The sequence below is a fragment of the Protopterus annectens genome, chromosome 5.part0 (assembly GCF_019279795.1).
Source record: "Protopterus annectens isolate FY-2018-M chromosome 5.part0, PAN1.0, whole genome shotgun sequence".
Classification (NCBI taxonomy): domain Eukaryota; kingdom Metazoa; phylum Chordata; order Ceratodontiformes; family Protopteridae; genus Protopterus; species Protopterus annectens.
The window spans coordinates 784,774,695-784,793,484 of NC_056735.1; positions in this window are offsets into that span (position 1 = coordinate 784,774,695).

Sequence of the window (18,790 nt, forward strand, 5' to 3'; positions counted from 1 at the left end):
CAACCCCATTTGGTGTGGAATAACTGAAAATAAATCCTTTATATCCATAGTAACAAAGACCCCATCTTAAAAAAGGCAGTACCCCTCAATTTCCAAAAAGTGCCAGGAGTCTCCTAATTTGTGATTGTACTTCCCCAAGGCACCCTTTAGTCTCCAATCAATACACTTAGCTAGAATTTCAGTCTTGGAGCCATGGGCTGCTGCAACAGGATACAAATGGGGACACTCAATACTCTTATGCACCTTGGGTACACCAAAGATGGTAGGTAATTTGGGGTTTTCCACCTTTAGGAACTGGTATAAACTCATATCACTTATTTTATCTGTAAGAAGGTCTTTGAGCCACAAGTCAATCGTGCGATAAAAAACATTCATTTCATTTAGTGAAACTGCAACATAATTTGACTATCTTTTAAGAGATCAAACATGTGGGCCACATAGTCTATATGTAATATAATAACCACTCCATCCCCTTTGTCAGGTTTAATAATCCTGACTGATTTACCAGATGCAAGTGCATTAACAGAAAATGTTTATCTTTAGTTAAATATTAAAAAAATGTCTAGAACATGACTCTGAACCAACCTCTCTGAGACTTAATTTGCATTGTTTCTCAAATAATGAGAGATCATGATCCAAAGGGGGGTTATAAGTACTTTTCCTTTTTAGCCCACCCATGCCTTCAGTTGTTCCCTGTTTGTTAAACAACAGAGCCAAATTAATTTTATGAGTAAACATTTTAAGATCAAGTGTACTCTATTCCAAATTCAAATGTTTAGCAGGGGCAAATGTGAATCCCCTTTCAAATAATCAAAAATGAGTGCCAGCATTATGCCAACCACTGTAGTTAAAAATCTTAAAATTGTTCTTACATGCAATCAGTACGTTACCTGCAGATGCGGTCCTGATTATTTCCTTTTTTTCTTTGTTGACAGCCCTTCACTCTCCTCAGTGGATAAGAACTGATTTTCTTCTTTAAATGACATGCCATAGGAGAAAAAAATCCTCCATGTCCAGTATATACTCAGATATATAATTCACACCACTACCAGCAACATCAAAGTTGTTGTCTTCCTTATTCTCTAAGGTACTACTGGGAAAGGATCCACGTTTGACAAAGAGTCCAAACTAGTTTTGTTCTCAAATCTCACCCCCCCCCCCCCATTCTGACCTTTTAGAAGTGGGACAAGAAAATTTATTTTGGTATGCCATTTGATCTCTCAAAAACTTCCTTTGCTTGTGATCCCTATTGTTTTGTACAAACACATCCAGCTTCTTAAACATCGATACATATTTCTCTTTGTGCTGGTCAAAAACTGAATCACTAGTAATGGATCTATTAATGCCTACTGTTTTCTTATTAACCAATTTCCACTGTTGTGTGTTGTTAGCAATCATTTTCATATGTTCAAATCTATCTTTTTCAATAACTTAACCAACTTCAGATGTAGTAGAGAACTGTTCACAGTCCTTTTGGGAAATTTCCAAAAGACCAATCGTACTTTACTCAGATTTGACCTCTCAGGGACAATATTATAATTAATTCTCTGAATAAGATGATGACAAAAGGTGATCTGTATGTTTGTGTTATGTAGGCTTATATTATCTATTACATTTATATAATGCATGGAATGTGTTTTGTTTTTATGACATTTGTTGATAAATCTTGTAGCATCCTTTTTTGTCAAACTCACAGTACATTTATTTTCAACTTGCTTTACAAGTCACTTCATTGGTAATAACAGCTTTTTTGTCTGTTTGTTTTGCACAACTTTGGTTAGTCACTTTTCAAGCGTGTTATAAACTCTTGCAGAGTAGTCTTCTGGCTTTTAACTATTTTTTCATTTATCAACTTGGTCAATCTTCTTTTATATGTGCTTTACAACTCAGATACAGAGCTGCATCCCTCCAAGACATTTCAGAAATAAGTACATTGACAATAAACGTTTCTTGGTGATATGTATTAATGTGATACAGATGATGATTTTGCTGAAAAATCTATCCTCTCATGAGTAGGGATAAAAGACTTCAATAAATGTAAGCAGTATGCGAGATGTTCATTTGCAGTTGGAATAGCAGTTGAATAGCAAAGGGCAGCCTGCTTATAAATTCAAAGGCAAGAGGTTTTGGGGAGTGCCAAATTTCCAGCTATATGCCATTGTAACCGTAGCTTCATTCTGGCTGAGCAGGATGCAGGGGCCAGTATAGGAAATAGCAGGATGCAGAATCACGTGATGCAAAAGCAGGAGAAAGTAAGATTAAGAATTAGGGACAGCTGCTGTGCAGTAGTTGAGACAGGGCCAGACATGACATAATGGCAGAAGTCTGGAGGAGGAGGATCATATGATCATAGGATCATAGGAGCTTACTAGACTAACAGCCCCAGGGCCCTTGCAAGCTTAGCTAAGTTCAACCTGTGTGACCAAGAGTGTCTGGTTCAAGCAGATGCTAAAATCAACACCTAATTGCCCCTGTCTAAGAGGGACACAGGTGGAATTGCTGAAGTGAATTTTCAGTTATCCATCCAATCATCCAAATTGTGCTTAAATAGGACCAATGAGGGGCTTTGTTTAACATGAATAGGAAACTTGTTCCAAAGGTGGCACAACCTTTGTGAGACAAAGCTGTCTCTCCAGCAAGTTCTGTTGATGTCACATACTAGGTTAAGGTCCTTTGAGTAAGTGACCCATGTGCCATTTGGCTTGCGAATGTGCAGCATTTCCATTAAAGCTGAGTCAGAGACTGCTCTATGCAAGGCACAGATCGCCTCTATACAGTCTGTATGACACCGAGTAAAATGACAATGATTTCAGTCTGTCTACATAAAACAGATCTTGAAGACCATGAATTTTCTTTGTAAGGGACCTTTGTAGTCTCGCCAATTATTGAAGGTGTTTGGAAAGGAACATACCATAGGAAGCCCTGCACCCTATTATTGGCCTGATGAGGGAAGAGAACGGGGGGGGGGGTGTATAATCTCTTTTTTTCTAGAGGAAATGCCGTTAATTATGAGATGAGCATTATAAAATGCCCTTCTTACTACTGTAGAGACATGGTGATCGAAGTTCAGGTTGCTGTCTACCTGTGTGCCCAGATCTCTCACCACTGACTGTGTGCTTAAGGTATTGCTATTGATGTGATAGTTTACAGGAACATCACCCTTGCTCAAGGGAATGATAATTCATTTTTTTTGCATTAAGTTTAAGACCATGACTTTGGCACCAGTCATTAATCTGCATAAGACCTTCTTGCAGGATGTTGACATCACTAGGGGTTTCAATAATCACTCCCAGTTTGCAGTCATCAGCAAACTTTGTCAGCCACAGTCCTTTAGTTTTAGCCTGTACTTCAGAGAAGTAGATTCTGAGCAGTAGGGGTCCCAGAACCAATCCATGTGAAACACCACTGGATACAGGTCTGCTGGAGGAGGTGCAGTCCCGTATTTTGACTGTATGAGTTTTATCAGTGAGTCAGTTTACAACCCACATGACAATATATGTGTTGATACACAGCTGGGTGAGTTTATCAATGATGCCTGAGTGGGGGATTATGTCAAAGGCCTTGGCTAATAATAGGTAGACCTATGCACAGATTTGCCCTTCTCAAGGGCTTTGGTGACTGTTTCAAAGAAGTCCACCAAGTCAACAGGCATGATCTCCCCTTGACAAAGCCAAACTGGGTGGGATTGAACATTTTAAGATTTTCTATGTCTTTCTTAATAAACTCCATGATGTTTCATTCCATGGCCTTGCAGATAAAGCTGGTCAGACTAACGGGTCTATAGTTCCCGGGGTCCATGGATGCACCCCCTTTGTGCAAAGGGATGACAGTTGTTGTTTTCCATTCCACTGGGACAAAGCCAGTGTTTAGGCTGTGATTGAAAAGTGTGCTCAGTGGTGATGCTAATTCCTGTTCTAACCCTTGTAAAACACACCCCGGGGTGTTGTTTGGTCCCATAGAGGCTGCGTTTTTGGACTTGGAGATGGCATTTAAGACCTGATCCTCAGAGATACTAGGCAGGGGATAGGTGTTAGGAATGCTTTTGGATGAATATGCCGGTGGACAAGGGAGTGAAATTTTCATTGAACCTGAATGGGGATATAGGAGAATTTGTTTCTTAGTCTAATAAAACCCAGCATATGGACCAATGCAAGCAATAAAGTGTGGGAGAAGATGATTATGTAGAAGAGATGAAAAAACAGAAGGTGTTTAAACTCAAAGAGGTCCCAGGTGTTTTTTTATTTGTATGCATTATGCTCATATTTTTAAGTGTTTGGACAGTTGTTAAAAAACATTGTTGCTCTTTTCTTTCTGTCATTTGAAAATACAGCAAACATGGTAAATAAGATACTGCTTTCTAAACAGTCCCTAATATATGCAGAATAAATAAATTCATCAGTTTGCTCTTGGAGTTTATGTAATCTCACTTTTATTTTTTATTTTTTATGATTGCTGTCCAGTGAATGGATTTCTGAATAACATTTACATCTGATGTTGTAAATCTTTGTTCTTTCTTTACAGTTAGGACCTCGGTTCCGTCCTTGGAACCGATAGGGCAGTTTCCCAGCTCGTGCAAGCCAAAAACTCTCAGCTAAGACCTACCCATAATGCCCCACTCCTAGTTACTCCAGATCTCATTTGCCGTGTACCTAGTAAGACATGCTAGCCATCTTTCTCAAAGCTAAATAGAAAATTGTTAATTTTAAGATAGTTTCTCTTCAAAATTATTTAAATTTTAGTCAAGTTAGCCTTTTCTTATTGTCGCCTATAACCTAAACCTATTTAATTTTTTACCTTTATTGGTACTGTCCCTCACTCCTGTCTTTGACAAACCTTTCCTTCTACTAGTGGTATTTTTTTAAAATAACATCACTGGTATTTTCACCCTTATTTTTTCTATAGGATAGCCTTGTTGCTTTACTATGTCAGACAAAGCTAAGTTGGGATTTAAACAGTGTGACAAGTGTGGATGTAAGATGCCTAACTCAGATACACATTTGTTGTGTCTGCTATTTGGGCATGTATCATATTAGAGCTGACTGTGACTTTTGTGCTAGTTTTAGTAATTGTACACTAGCAGAATGTAATAATAAACTTATCTGAAAAGGTTTACTCAAGACATCTTTTTCGGAGTCTCTATCTGGGTCGGAGGTCTCACCCCCTCCAAAGACCATAAAACATAAGGAAAAATGTATTACTCAAGGCACTTTTTTTTTCAGAGACACCTTTTTCAGAGGCTCTATCTGGGTCAGAGGTCTCACCCCCTCCAAAGACCACAAAACATAAGGAAAATGGATTACTCAATGCACCTTTTTTTCGGTGGCTCTATCTGGGTCGGAGGTCTTACCCCCTCCAAAGACCAAAAAAAAATTAAGGAAAAACGAATTACTCAAGGCACCCTTTTCAGAGGCTCTATCTAGGTTGGAGGTCTCTCCCCTCCAAAGACAAAAAAAAATAAGGACAAACGGAGTCACTTGGTTCCTGCATCTCTGTCAGTTATGGAACCAAGTTGGCTCTGTGCTTCCTCAGTGCAGACCTCTTCGGCACCAGGCTTTGTGTCTTCTGCGTATGTGCCGTCCATGATATTCACCCCTATTTCAGCTCCAACCTTGGCACCACTGACTTCAGTGCCGTCCTTGGATCCGACATTGGCTCCGATGACGTACCTACTCCAGCACCATCCCCCAGCCATGGTGCCAACAGTTTCTTTGGCTCCATTGGCTCCAAAACTTGAATACCTGCCAAGGACAAAATACCTCTGGTGCATACTGTCTCAGTTCCAACAGCAATGTTTTCCCTGTTGGCACCATCCACCCTTGCTGCATCAGCTCCAGTGGAACCGATGCTCTCCCGAAACAGTGCTTGGACCATCCATACCTTGGTATCCAGCCTGGCACCTTTTTTCTTACTGGCGCTGTCTGTGTCCATGGCTCCAATGGCTTCCAGTTCTCTTGCTTCTCTCCCAACCCTCTATTTTGGGACCCCAGGCACGGGAGTAACAAGAACCCTCTTTAAAGGGAACTCCTTCTCCGGAGTCCTCCTCAGAAGATCCCACTGGGGAGCCACCCCGGATGAAATGGTGCAAGAGGAAGCACCTTGATTCACTGGAGAAATCTATCACTGAAGACACTGATTGGGATGAGGGGGAATGGTCCCCATGGTCTCCCCCAGATGACATCTCATTCAGAGACATTTTCAAAATCCTCAAGCAGTGTGGAGACTGGAAGTCCTATAACCCTTCTTCTGAGGAATCGATGTTCCTGCAGGTCTTCTGTTCCCAGCCATATACTTCCTGGGTGACCCCACCGGCAGATGACCTTGTAAAACTCATTGTGCAGTGTGCCTGGAAGGCCCCAGACAATGTAGAACCTATCCCTCAGAGGCCAGACAAGCATTTTATCTACACCTGAAGACCAGCCCCACTGGTCCTAGCAGCTGACAGTTGATTCTATGGTCATGGCGGTAGCCACCAAGAGGGAACTGGCAGAAGATAGTTCCACCATCCATCCTCCAAACAGAGAGTCCCATATCATGGACAGACTAGGGAAACAGACCTATGCTTCAGTTACATTTGCTATTCAGTCACTGAACTATCTGGTACACTTTACACATCTCCAAAGAGACCTAACTTTCAAAATGTCTTCCTCTTTGATGGGCTACTGTCTGATGAGGTGCGTAATACTGTCATCTTGCAGCTAGCTATCCTTGAATCCATCTCAAACCATTCAATGCATTTCATATCTCACTCCACCAAGGGGGCAGCTCGAGCTGCTGCATCAGGCATTGTCATGTGAAGTAATGCTTGGATGCAGTTGTGTGACTTTGCAGACCCCTTTAAATCTTCCTTCATCAATGCACCTGTCGTCAAATCTGCACTTTTTGGACCCAAAGTACGAGACACACTTACACGTAGTGAGAAAGATGGAAAGACCTTGTCTGCTGTGGGCATACGCCTTTCCAAACCCCAGAGGTGCTACTCCAGGAACCAGAAGGGAAGAAAAATGTGGTTCAAGAAATCCCAAGGACCTTTTAGTGACACTTGTGGTGAACAATCCCCCCAGGGCAGAGGAGGCAACTCATATGGAAGATGTCCCTTTTGGGGTAGAGGGGGTCCGCATAACCAAGGCACTAGAGATTCTTTATCTGGCAGACCCTACCAGCACTCTTGAGCAGCGGCAAGATTGCTTCCCTCTGGAAGTTGTTGGGGGTCGTTTTTCTCTGCATCTACCAGCCTGAATTCTTAGTACTACCAATGTTTGGGTGCAGAGAATAATATCCAGTGGCTACCAAAAACCTTTCAACTTAACTCCCAGACCCGTCAAATGAATCCCCGATGTACCACCAAATCAGAGAGAATTAGCAGCCTTAGAGATAGAAGAGCTGCTAAGGAAAATAGTCATCCAACCAGTCCCACCAGACCAGACAGGATCTGGGTTTTACTCGAGGTCCTTTTTTAGTGCAAAAAATGACAGGGGACTGGAGACCAATCCTGGATCTCAGCCTACTGAACAAATTTATCAAACTTCAAAAATTCTGGATGGTCACGATACAGTCCATTCTTCCCTTCCTAAGGAGGGATAACTGGATGTGGTTTATAGACCTGCAGGATACATACTACCACATAAAGATGGATCACCACTTCTGGAGGTTTCTCTGCCTCTGGCTGGGAGCCGATCATTACTAGTTCAGGCATTGCTATTCGGTATATCAACAGCCCCCCGAGTGTTCACCAAATGTATGACAGTTGTGGTAGCTCATCTTTCACTACAAGGATTCCAGGTGTTTCCCTGTCTAGACAATTGGCTCCTTACTGCTCTGACCAGGAATCTTCTAGTCCGCAGCCTCTCTTACACTCAAGCTCTCGCTCTCCGCTTGGGGATTACAATCTACAAAGACAAATCTCAAATGTCTCTAATGAAGACACTGGAATTTATTGGAGCGGTTTTCGACACAACATCCTGTCAAGCTTCTTTCCCCCCTCACAGGCTTTTGAAAATAAGACACCAAATCCAAGACCTTCTTCCTCAGACCTATGTACCAGCACATCAGCTGCCATTATGTTAGTACCACTGGCGAGACTGCACATGAGAATCCTGAAGTGGCTCCTTTCCTCACAATGGTCATTGATAACTCACCCACTCAACCACATGATACGCCTTACAAACCGTTGCAAGGAAGAAATGCTATGGTGTATGAAGCCACAAACTAATCTTTGGTGTCGACCTTTCTGACTTCCCCAGCCCACAGCCACAGTGACCATGGACGCTTCACTGTTAGGGTGGGGGCGGGTCATTTCCAGGGAAAGACTGTCCAAGGCACCTGGCCCCCCCATGGAGGCCAACTTGCACATAAATGTCCTGGAACTGAGGGCAGTTCACTTAGCATTGCAAGCATTCCTTGCATTCCTTCCCTCGGGGATCATTGCAATTCAGTCAGACAACATGTCAGTCATCTGGTATATCAACAAGCAAGGCAGAACCAGGTCTTGCCCCCTGTGTCAGGAAGCCATAAGTATTTGGCACTGGGCAATAGTTTCCAACTGCTTTCTTATAGCAACACACATTCCTGGGAGTTCCAACCTTATTGCAGACAATCTGAGCAGGAATATCCTGATGCCTCATGAGTGGTCCCTCAACCCTGTAACAGCAGATCGGATCTTCCACTGCTGGGGCAAGCCTTATTGCGACCTGTTTTCTTCCCCTCTAAACTACAAATGAAGAAGCTATTTTGACCTGATCCCCCCTCAGGGGGAACCACCAAGGGATGCTCTAATGCATGATTGGCCCCCAGGTCTTCTGTATGTCTTTCCCCCATTTCCCCTCATCCCAAAATGTCTCCAGAAAGCTCAGAGGTTGAGAAGCAAAGTGATCCTCATTGCCCCCTACTGGCCACATCAAGTCTGGTTCCTGTTTCTATGGCCTCATCTGATTCACACCCCGTGGATTCTGGATCATTCCCAGAACCTGTTATCTCATCCTCAGGGACTGATTCATCCAAACCTGCACAGCTTGGTTCCTCCACTTCCAATGATTTCCAGGCTGCCTGACATCCCATCTCCTGTTCGTGAAATTCTTTTGGCCTCACACAAACCTTCCACTAGAAAAGTTTATTCTAGTAAATGGACTAGGTTCTCTATTTGGGCCAAAGATCAGAACTTAGACCCTTTCTCTATGCCTGTTTAAAAGATCCTACAATACCTAACTACTCTTTTACATGCAGGGGCCTCAGCTTCAACAATCACTGCACATTTAGCAGCTATCGCCAATTTTCATAATGGTCATGATAATTCTTCAATTATGTCACACCGCCTATGCAAGACCATTTTGAAGGGATTACTACGTGTTAAACCTCCGGTCAAGCCTCCCTTAGAACCCTGGGACTTGACTCTGGTGCTTCAGTCTCTCAGAGGTTCTCCCTTCGCACCCTTTGATTCATGTGATTTGAAATTTTTGTCATGGAAAACCATACTTCTAGTAGCATTTACCCCAGTGAGAAGAGTATCTGAGCTGCAGGCCTTGAGTGTCAAGAGTCCTTACCTGATCTTCCACACGGATAGGGTGTCCTATCGTACTGACCCTTCTTTCTTGTCCAAGGTCATTTCTGGCTTTTCCATTAACCAATCTATTGACCTGCTGGTTTTCTTCCCTTGGCATTCTAATAGAGGGAAGTACCTTTTGCACAACCTTGATGTGCATCGGCAGCTTCGTTGTTATTTGGACAGGACTAAATCTTTCAGGAAAACAGATCAATTGTTTGTGGCCTTTGCAGGACCCAAATTGAGTAAACCTGTTTCCAAAGTGACTTTATCCTCTTGGCTTAGAAATGTCATTACCTTTATCTACCAACAGAATAAGCTATCCGTACCTTCCAGAATAAAGGCTCATTCTACCAGATCTATGGCTACTTCTGTAGCTTTTCATTCCAGAGCCACTATGGATGATATATACGCAGCAGCCACTTGGGCACAACCTCATACCTTTATATCTCCTTAAAAATTGGATTTGACCTCCAGGGGACGACCATCTTTTGGTTCTATGGTGCTCAGGAATATCCTTCCTTAGGGCCACCAAGGACTCAAGTAGCTGGGGACTCGGTCCTAACTGTAAAGAAAGAACAAAGATTTACAACATCAGATAAGGAAGTTATGTCTTACCATAATGTTCCATCTGTGTTGTAGATCTTTGTTCATTTATTAATTCCTGCCCTCCTTCCCCCTGTCTGGACTCCTGGTGTACCTTAGGAACTCCTGGTTAGGGTATTTGCTCAGACAGAGCCTCCTACTATCTTTTCTATTACTACATCTTTTATCTAGGGTAGGCAAACTCGATCTGGAGTAACTAGGAGAGGGGCATTATGGGTAGGTCTTAGCTGAGAGTTTTTGGCTTGTGCTAGTTGGGAAACTGCCGTATCGATTCCGAGGACAGAACCAAGGTCCTAACTGTAATGAATGAACAAAGATCTACAACACAGATGAAATGTTATGGTAACTTCTTTTTTGCTATGCTGCATGCTATTGCTGTCATATAAAATTGTGTTTCTTCCAAGACGTCACCATTGATGAGCCATACTTCCTCAACCAGCTTTTGGTGATTCAGTAGCAAACTATTTAGCCTTCCTTGTATGACTACCCCTACATCTGATTATCACAGTCAAATGATTTAACACTGAGGGGATGAAAGGGTATTTAAGTATCCTATGAATATCCTGCAATGCTCTATCAGCCCCCCCAATAAAATCAATAAAATAGTATTTTTTATTGACCATATATCCAGGGATATCATCCCAGTTCATATTCTCATATTCTTTGCCATCTGGACTAGTGCATGACACCTATCAGCTGTCATCTCATTTTAAACAAAGAAAAAACTGTGCTTCCTACCTTTGTGGACTTGTTTATGTTTTGGTATTCAGCATCCTTCAAGATTTATAAAAACATGGTAGTTTATTTATTTATTTATTTATTCATTTTTGCTCTTTGGGTAAGCATAGTGAAGGAATTGCTTCACTGTTTCCTATATACTCTTCATCTCCCACTGAAGGAGTGCATGTGGCAAAATATCTACCACACCAGGATGCAAAGGCCAATGTGACTATAGAAGCATTCCTTTGTTCTGTGGGTGTTAAGTGTTTAACTTGACATACTCCTTCATGAACACATTTATTCTCTTTCTTATCCATAACTCTTTAGTAGTAATATTTTTTCTAAAAAAAAGCTGCCTTCAAACTGTGGAATGTTTTGGAATGTTTTGGGGTTTTTTGTCTACCCATATATACAGGCCTTTGTCTCCAAAATAGTTTCATGATTCTTCAAAGAATTTTCAGGGTTAAGCAATGGTGATAAAATAACCTATAAAATAAAGTTTAGATTGTTAGGCTGAAAGATAAAAACACATGGTATGAATCTTAATATTAAAATAATTTTAATTTAATTTATGTCGTAATAATATAAAAATAAATACATCACTTTTAATTAGAAAGTATTACTTTTAGATCTAAAGTCACAATGGTTTAGATTGTCAAAAATTGTCAAACTGAAAAACCCGTGGTGTGAATCTTAATATACAAATAATTTTAATTTAAATTTAATGCCAAAATAATATAAAAATAAAAATATCACTTGCAAACAGAAAGACATTAGTTTTAGTTATGAAGTCACAACTTTCTCTCTCTCTATATATATATATATATGTGTGTGTGTGTGTGTGTGTGTGTGTGTGTGTGTGTGTGTGTGTATATATATATATATATATATATATATATATATATATATATATATATATGGGTCCCCTTCAGTTTGCCGATATTCCAGAATGCCGACAACCATATGGCCGACACCATATGATAGACATTCAGAATGCCGACAATGCGGAACTGGCATCTCACTATAGTGCGGAATGAAAAGATTTCCATTCTTGCACTGTAGTACGATCTCGGAGTTGGTATATTAAAGTTATGGGGGGATGTGGGGGGCAGAGCCCACCATGGGGGGTGCAGGGGGGGGTTTAGCCCCCTGCTAGCAGTTGAAAGGAAATTTTATTTTCCTTTTCTGTGGACTTCTTACAATGTCGGCATTCTGAATGTCAATCATATGGTGTCGGCCATATGGTTGTCGGCATTCTGGAATGTCGGCGTTGTGTAGGGGATCCATATATATATATATATATATATATATATATATACACACATATGTATGTATGCATACATATATATATCAAATGGCCCAAATGTTGATGTGTATAATCTTAAAATAAATCATCAACATGCTACTGCCCATGCACCGAGCAACAACCTTGGTACATGCACAATAAAATCTCCCCCACAAATACTAATTCTGAGGTTACACAATTAGTGGGGAAAGGGCATATTCCCCAATCCTGTCTAAAAAAAGAGACAAAACCAATAATGAAAACTAGGGACAAAGCCTGGATTCAATTTCATAGACACAAAACCTCTTCCCTGAAGCAACAATACCTAGAAGTCTGCAACAAAGCCAAAAAACACATTAAGCTAGACAAAGTCAATTATTATAAAACCAGGCAAGACAAATTTGGTAATAACCCTCAGAAATCCTGGGCCACAATAAATAGTTTACTGTACCCTGGAAAAGCGACCACTCCTACCCCCGAACTGCCAAACAACCACAGCAACATCCCAGCACATTTCAATAGATAGTTTACTGAAACAATCCAAACTCTAGCCAACACCCAAAATAGCACCAGAACCCCCATACCAAATCCCACCCCTTCCCATACCATAAAACTAATCAACTCCCCTAACTTTTCTCTACACCCTGTGTTTACTAAGACTATTACCAAACTCCTGAAAAAACTTAAGCCATCCACACTAGCTGCAGACAAACTCCCTGCTGACGTCCTTCAGATAGCAGCTGATGCCATAGCCTACCCCATATCCATCATCATAAATAGGTCCATAACAGAAGCCACTGTACCCACCTTGCGGAAAGTATCACACATAATTCCACTCCACAAGGTAGGCAAATCCTGAGAACTGACCAACTACCGTCCAATAGCAATTCTCTCACCTTTATCAAAAATATTGGAGAGAATAGTTCACTCTCAACTAATGCAATATCTCTTAACAAATAACCTGCTATCCCATTCTCAGCATGGCTTTAGACCCTCCCACAGTACCACCACTGCATTACTATCATTTACCAACTTAATCAATACAGAAACAAGAGACTATTCATATACACCATATTTCCAGACTTATCTAAAGCCTTTGATATAGTTAACCATAGCAGGCCTCTGGAAATACTAGCTACCCTTAACATCCACTCTTCCACTATATCATGATTTTGTAACTACCTATCAGGTCGACAACAAGCAGTGCTATGGCAAAACCAGTTGTCCTCTCTCTTACCAGTCTCCATTGTTGTCCCTCAAGGATCCATTCTTGGTCCTCTACTGTTTTCCCTATTCACAAACCAGATAGCAACATATTCACTCTCTGACAAAGTAGTACAATATGCAGATGACACCACTATTATATGTGCCGCCCCAAATATGAATGAACTACAAACCATAACTCAACAAAACTTCACCTCAGCAGAAACATGGTTCGCCAGCATAAAACTCCTTCTTAATCCCCCCCAAAAAAACAACCTAGTCATATTTGGCCCTGGTAGACCACCTCAGCAATGCAATGATCTAACTATAGTCTCTAAAGATAACATCACAATCACGCCAACTACACACACAAACCTGCTAGGGGTAATTATTGACAACAACCTCAGATTTGACCTTCACATAGCCCAAACAATCAAGAAAGTAAACAAAAAATTGGGTCTCCTTTATAGAACCAAACAATTCATGACCAAGGAGACCAAATCCACAATTGCAAGGACTCATCTCTTATCCGTCCTACTGTATGCCACCCCTGTAATGACAAATCTTCGCCACTCCGAACTCACCAAAATGGAATCTTATTACAAGATTGCCAAGTTCGCTACTGAGACCTCTCATAGATCCCATCACTGTCTTGCCCTAAAGTAACTCAACTGGCTTGTGCTGCCCCAGACTCTGCCCCAACAACTGATACTTCAGAAAGTCTATACAACACAAAAGCTGTACTACCTGCCCAACAAAATCCCATCACTACAGCAACTAATTCAACCCTACACAACCACCAGAACCTTAAGATCCAGTAGCCAAAACCTTTTAAATGCCATCAAACATAAAAATGATGCAGGTAAGTCTTTCTTTGCCTGCAACATAGCCAAAGTTTGGAATCATCTCCTAAATCACATCACTGCTGCAAGCTCTCCCCTCCAATTTAAAAACCTCCTCAAAAGCCACTTTACAAACAACTGGCTCTGCTCTTGTGCCTCCACAGGTTAAACCAACCCACTGCACTGTTGCAGTAATACATGAATGTATCTGCTGATAATCACCTATTACTACCTCTAGTTATGCAAGTTAGACCTGCTTACCCTAAGCACACAGACTTTTCTTAAATGTACTCCTACTAAAACCTTTTGTTCCTCTTCTCTCAGATACCATGTAACTTCTAATACGTCAAACTACTAGATACACAACATACATCCACCACTGCTACAGAATACTCTTGTGCTATTTTTCCCAATACTGTACTACTCTCAATCTATAGTCCTAATAGCAAGAAGTTAATATTTGACATTGTACTGCTTCTTAAACAAATACCAAAAATGTAAAACACTGCCTACCACATGATGAAATGAACTACCAAAATGTATAGCTCTGCCTACCACATGCTGAAATGAGTCGATATTATTCCTGTATATTGTACTGTTAACATGAAGTTAATATTTGACTAATGCATGCTGGATTGTATTGTATTACTATTGCATGCTGATTGTATTAGATGTAATGAAATCCTAACCTGTACTGTACCTGGAGCTTTTCGCTGAGCCTCCGCTGAAAAAGGACCTGACCTGTGTCCAGTTGGACTTTCCCGGTTAACAAAAGTAAAATAAAAATAAATAAATAAAATAAATAAATCCTGAGAACTGACAGATCTCACACACCTGTCAACACCTTTTGACTATCTATATATATAGAGGGTTGACCATTAAGCCCAGCAAATCTCAGGTGGGTGTGGCAGAGGTCTCCTACCTGGGACATAGAGTGGGGAGTGGTAAGATCAGGCCAGAACCTCCCGAAGTAGAAGTCATTCAGTTTAGGCATGGCCTGCCACTGTTACCAAAAAGCAGGTAACAGCATTTTTAGGGACAGCAGGGTACTACAGAAATTTTGACCCCAATTATAGTCCCATAGCCACTCCCTGACAGACCTGACAAGGGAAAACAGGCCAGTTAATGTAGTGTGGACCCTAGCATGTGAACAGGCATTACAGAAGCTTAAAGGAGCTTTGGGAGGACCCCCTGTGTTAGCCAGCCCAGATTACAGCAAAGAATTTGTTGTGCAGGTGGATGCTTCAAACCTTGGGGTGGGGACTGTACTTAGCCAGGTTTCCTCAGAGGGAGAAGAGCACCCAGATGTATATCTCAGTCATAGGCTCCAACCCAGGGAGGAATGCTATGCAGCTGTAGAAAATGAATGCCTACCATAGTTTGGGCACTGCAGAAACTTCAGCCTTATCTGTATGGAAGGAAATTCACTTTAGTTACAGACCACATTCCTTTAACATGGCTATATTGAGCCAGCCAGCAAAATACCAAGTTACTAAGGTGAAGCCTAGGGTTGCAAGCATATGATATGACAGTGGAGCACCACAGTGGGGCTAGCAATCCCAACGCAGATGGACTTTCAAGACAGGGAATGGGGTAAGGTATTCACAGATAAGCTCAACCCTCTCAAGCAATGTTTCGCAAGGGTCACTTAAAAATCTAGCTTGAGTTTTCAGGGGGATGAGATATAGGGAAATATTGATAGCCCAGCTATCTGGAATTTTGTAAATAATTCTATGTCATTTGTGAATATTGATATGATTTATACAGAACTGTATGTTATGTACTGAGCTAAAATGTATCCACAGTGTACCCCGTGGAACATAGAAGATTAACTTGCAAAACCTAAGAATAGTTGAGGTTAAATTACTTTATATCTGGGCCATAAACAAAAGATGTTATCTCTCAGTTTCATTTCAGTAGCACACACAATATCTAGAGCTAGAAGTTTTTTGTATTGTCTTGAAAGAGAAGTAATTACTAGGTTTAAAATGTAAAGGTGGTTTATTTCTTTATGACTTCCTAGCAGCTGCAATGATTTTGAGAGATATGTATTTTCCACACAATGGTTTTAAATTCTGTTAGTTACTGTTTTAGCCTGGGAACTGAAGTCAGGTGGCAAAAAGTGATGTCATCCAAGCTAACCCAGCAGTAAAATGTGATATTAATTTAACTACTGTCTCAAGACAGACTGTGCATTTTGTATTTTGTTTTGGACCTAACAAGAACATCCACTCATCATCACCATATGCACTTGCCTTGCTGTAAGTAAGAGTTAAGGCATAATATCTCATTTAGATATAGATAGGAACATAGTAAAGATTAGTTTATATGATTTCTGTATTTATTTCAGACTGTCCTGCAATACTGTTTTAAATATTTCCTGTGATTTTGAACTCTAAATTGACTGAGTATTGTCTTGTTCTTTTATTATTTATTATTAAATATATTTAAATCTATCTTTGTGGCTGATATTTGTGAGTCATATTTAAGCTCCTAGAGTACTTGCATATGTATTTGGTGAAAATGTACAGGCCACTCCTAAATAGCCTTGCATGTCTTAGTCAGACTACCATTAGGGTTAATAGTAACGTTACACAGTAGGATTGGATACCCTTTGTAAGGGCCTTATAGTAGCTGATAAGAAGGACTGGTGACAGTGGAAACTACCTTATAGTCTGGGCAGAAGGGGCCATAGTTAGTAAACCTGTGCCAGCCTTCCCCAGGTGTGTGTGTGTGTGTGTGTGTGTGTGTGTGTGTGTGTGTGTGTGTGTGTGTGTGTGTGTGTGTTTGTACATAAATCAAATCTCAAAGTGTGTGTGTGTCAGCTACTTGGGCAGGGACCCAAAGCACAGGTTGGACAGACAGGATGCTGGAGGTCTTGGCTTGACCCTTCAGCTGAGATCTTAACCCTATAGCTGTGCCATTGGGGAGTCTTACTGGGGATCTGGAGAAAGAGGGCAAAACCAGCCCCAGACTGACTGTGATCTCTGATGTATTTATAATGCATGTTTTATATGATTTAATACTTTTATTTTATTTAAGATTTCTGTATACTTAATTTTACTATTAATATTTAAAAGTTGAGAAGGAGTTTTAATAAGTGTTGATACTTTACATGCAATTGTCATGTAATGAGGAAAATGTTTAAAAATGGCAATGTGATCTTGATCATTGATACTGATGAAGTCTGCATTTGATAAAGACACGAAATCTTCAGTTTCAAATGATTTATTAAAGCTTTTGAAAACAAGCTTTTTTCATTTCCATTAGTTTGAACTCAATATTACGTAGCCTTGTACTGTTAAAATTTGTGAGGCATTTACCTAAATTATGAACAAAAGTATACTTCAACATTCCAGTCCATAAGAAAGAAATACTTTTCAATTGATACAATGTTATCTGTGTATATAAGGCCATGTACTATTCCTCTTTGAGAGTTTTTAATAAATATTTCAAGGAATTACAACAGAATACTTGGGAAAATGCAGATAAGGATTTCTGTCTATGTTTAATGATTTCAATACAACTTGTGCTGGATTTTACTGCATCATATTATTCTACTCATCAAATAGAATTGCAGTTTGCAGTCACAAAAACATTGCTGACTCTGGTCAAATATGTATTTTTTTTTTAATTTGGGGTTTCCAAAAGCTTAGCAAAGAGATATTCTGAATGCGTAATAAAAAACTCAAACTGATTATAAAACTTAAGGAAACAACTTAATGTTGGACTTAAAAGAAATCACACATCTAGCATTTTCATCTTGTTATACTTTCTGCACCATTAATAAATCAAATGTCCTTCACAGGCATTCATGAGGCTACAATGGTCATAATACATTTCATTCTTCTATTTTAGATTTTGTATGTGAAGATTTGAGAGGGCAAAATTTTGATAAATTAAAGTATAAAAATGCTTATGACAAATCAAATTAAATGCATGCCATCTTGTGGGCATAAATGAAATAGTAAATTGTGTTACAATTCTCAAAAGAATGAGGCTTAGATATTTAACATGATAGGATGGCAGATGGCTTATTGCTGATTTAAGCACTTAGATTGTGATTAATTTTTTTGTGAATATAGATTGATAATGCTTGTTCCTGCTTTTTTTCTAAGTATATAATGAATGAATGTTGTATACCCCATTCTGAAAAGATGTTATATATTCATCCATAATGGAAATTAGCTATGTTGTAATTTGACAAATTATGACAGTGAAATGGCAAAAAACTCAGTAAATATGGGGCGTTATAAAAATGTGATGCTGAAAGTAGCCTGAATCTGCAAACTCTGACATGGGTGATATAATAAAGTAATTTGATTTGATAGCTTAAAAGAAAATGTCTGATTTTTGAGGGTAGAAAAGCTATGTGAAAGAGGTTGTGAGTTTCATGTCATTGATTGGTAGGAGTTAGTGGTGAAATGTCTACAAATCAGAGCTTATAACCTGGAAATTGTATATGCTCACAAGTGACACTGGGGTCTTACAGCAGGAAGTGGAAGAAACATGGGTGAAGGAAGAGTAGCTGAAATAAGGTGTGAAGCAACAATCCCAGGTGAGTGAGCTGGAAGTGGCAATGGTAAAACAGCAGTATGG